Below are 3622 nucleotides of genomic sequence, written 5' to 3'. Positions count from 1 at the left end.
AATTTAAATTAAATTAATTAAAAATATAATTAAAAATTTCAGCCCAGCAATGTGACAATATCACAATAAATAATTGATTGTTATATTTTATTGATGTAACGAATATTCGGCTACTATTCGGTATTCGGCCTATTTTTCGCTATTCGGCCGAATACCGAATACCTAAAAACAGGAGTAATAAATAACAAAAACACAGTAAATTAATCATTTTGGTATTTAGATTTAATGTNTTCACGTACACCACTAATATCCAATAGAACTATTTTAAACAGGTCGCTGCACTACCACCTAATTTTTTATTGCTTTTTCTGTGACAAAACTGAATTTTGGTCTTTTAAATTGAAATACCTAAATAAGGGGGTCGAAATTTTCCTCCGCCCCGGGCGGCTGACACCCACGATACGCTACTGGACCAGCCATCGTCAAATGATTTTATAGATATTCTAAAAGAATTAAAAAATTTGGGTTCATATTGTCTTAGTTTTGGATACAGCGTCAGAAACATTCCATCGTCAGTCTATCTCATAATATTGGGTGCACCCAAAATTCTCTTTGCCTCTGCCATCGTCTTTTATAAGGACGATGAGAGGAGGCACACACAAGCTATTACTTTCACGTCCATTTCCAAACTGAGCCAGTGCTAACGCTCCACTAAACGGTCGTCGAACGCCGAGCTAACGCGCGTTTAACGCAACGCGAAACGCCTGTGTACACAGCCTTGGACTTAGCGCCTGGAGTGCTGCTCCGTTCGCCCTATGGTAGGGCCGGCTCTGCCAACATGGATCACTTTTCAAATATTAATAGACCAGTATTAATTAGTAATCGTTGACTATCCTCACCCAGGAGATCAACTATTATTTTTGATCGAATTACTTCGACCCCCTTCCTTAATAGTCCCTTCATTCTATCTGTCCAGCGGTATGGTGGCATTCGAATAGGAAAATTACGTAATATAAGGTTATCGGCGAGCACAAAATATGTTTTAAGTGGTTGCCTGCTTGACCAATGAAATTGTGCCATTCGTACTATCCGAGTATGACGATAAACATGACAATGGTAAGCTAAAATAACCAAACTCTTTTATATGATTTTAGTTTTAATATTTGTTGGGCTGCAATTTGAAAAAAACTATTGACCTATAAATTCCCACTGTCATTTGTCTGTCTTTCATAATCTCGAGAACGGAGTTAGATGAAAGACAAAACCAGATATGGAAACTTTAGGGACAGAAGGCCCCGATTAACTATATATGAACTTCCGGTGCAAACTGGAAGTAATGTTATTTCAATTCAAATATTTTCCTCTGAACAGTGTTAGATAGATGGCCTGCACAACTCTACCGTTAAAGGAAAAGTATGATGTATACAGGGGCAAGCCACTACTAATTTGAGGTGGAGAGAATATAATTTAAATTAAATTAATTAAAAATATAATTAAAAATTTCAGCCCAGCAATGTGACAATATCACAATAAATAATTGATTGTTATATTTTATTGATGTAACGAATATTCGGCTACTATTCGGTATTCGGCCTATTTTTCGCTATTCGGCCGAATACCGAATACCTAAAAACAGGAGTAATAAATAACAAAAACACAGTAAATTAATCATTTTGGTATTTAGATTTAATGTTGTCGGGTTAGTGTTGTTTGTTTATATTTATTTATAACATGCACAAAATAAAAAAATAATATTAGTCACACCTATTTACAATTTATAATTACAAATATCAGCACACGTACACATATTCGTTCGAGAATCGTCGCACACATCTGAGGGTCTGACTCTGCCTATCCTTTTTAAGCGCTCGTCTTTGCTCTTCTCTTTCCTCTATCGCTCTAGTCCACGTATGCCTGTACAGTACATACATCATAATACGTGCTCACAATCTTTCGATTCGTCACTTTTCCGTCGTAGTTTTTCCATTTTATAATTACGTGACTCATAGCCTGGTGATAACGGAGAAAAGACACAGATAGGACGTCGGTATATGTCACAGTTATGATTTCACAGATTCGAGATAGCTTGGTAGCCCGAACGGTCCCAGGCTTTCGCCCGTGCACGCTAAGTGACTTTCATTACAAGCATTTAGCTATCCGAAGTCTATGACAACAATTGTTTGGCATTGACGGCCGCAAATTTCGCGCCAATTAGCTGCTTCGACTTGTTCGATTATGTTATCAACTCAGTTTCATATTTATTTTCACATTTTCACTTCGCGGTCTTTCTCTGTTCTTTTTCCGTTATTTACACGTATAGGTCATTTCATTGTTATTCACATTTGATGATATCATTTATCACATACTTCCATGACGCTCTTGTCCGTCCGCTACAACTGTCGAGAATTAACGCGATTGGCAAAGCGTAGTGACAGCGGTACAATGGAGAGCAGGGTCCTTGCCATAATGCTATTTGCGCGCCAATTTTCGTACGTGCGTTAGACCCTGTACACACTAGGCGTTTTTCAACGCGCGTTTAAAAGAACCAAGAGTTCTATGTAGCCCTACACACTCAAAAGCCAAGCGCGCGTTAAACGCGCGTTTTGCGAGCGCTTTACGGGCGCTTTGAGATATATGTGCTGCCATGTTACCGTACATGCGATCGCACGTTTTGCGTGCGTCAGCCGAGCGCTTTGAGATATATGTGCTGAAATGGAGAACGATCATTTCGATACTGATGAAATCTAAAAGAGACCAACCATCGTCAAAGGATTTTATAGATATTTTAAAAGAATTAAAAAACTTGAATTTATTTTGTCTTAGTTTTGGATACAACGTCGCAAACATTTCATGCGTCAGTCTATCTCGTAATATTGGGTGCACCCAAAATTCTCTTTGCCTCCGCCGTCGTCTTTTATAGCGACGATAGAGGAGCCACACACAAGCAATCACTTCCACATCCATTTCCAAACCGAGCCAGTGCGCATGCTTCGCTAAACGCTCGTTGAAAAACGCCTAGTGTGTACAGGGCCTTAATCAAGCGGAGTAGTTTGGCCGAATATTCGGCTATTCGGCCACGCTCCTGGCCGAATATTCGGTATTCGGCCTGAGGCCGAATATACTATTCGTTGTAACACTAATTATAATATTTGATTTATATAATTACAAAGGTTATCTTACATAAGGGTTTATCATACCAAATGACCAATCTGAGACATTTTTCAAATTCTTTATTCCTCTATTGTACACAGTTTAAAGAATTTTTTAAATGTATTAGATTGGTCACAATTGGTGTGATAAACCCTTATGTAAGATAACCTTTATAATTATGTAAATTAAATACTATAATAAAATATAAGGTATAATAAGAGTATAAGGTAATAATTAGAAGTACGAAATAATCTAATAATCTTAATGTTTATTATTCTTATTTTTTTCCCATGCAACATGGGACTTTTCTCCTAGTTTTTTTATGTAGTGTATCTGTAATTCTGTACTTAAGTATTAAGTTTAATTAGGAATAAATTTAAAGCATTAAAATTAACTTTTTTTATAATAGAATAAAACAAATTTATTGTATCAATCAACAACACGTTTTATAATTTTACTAAAAAATTAATTCATTCACATGAAAACGAAAATTTCAAATTCATTTTGATTTTTATATAATTTTGATGTATAA

The sequence above is a fragment of the Centruroides sculpturatus genome, unplaced genomic scaffold (genome assembly GCF_000671375.1).
Source record: "Centruroides sculpturatus isolate CEXI.00-Female unplaced genomic scaffold, Cexi_2.0 scaffold198, whole genome shotgun sequence".
NCBI classification, from domain to species: Eukaryota; Metazoa; Arthropoda; class Arachnida; order Scorpiones; family Buthidae; genus Centruroides; species Centruroides sculpturatus.
The sequence above is the reverse complement of the archived record's forward strand: the minus strand, read 5'-3'. Positions refer to the sequence as shown.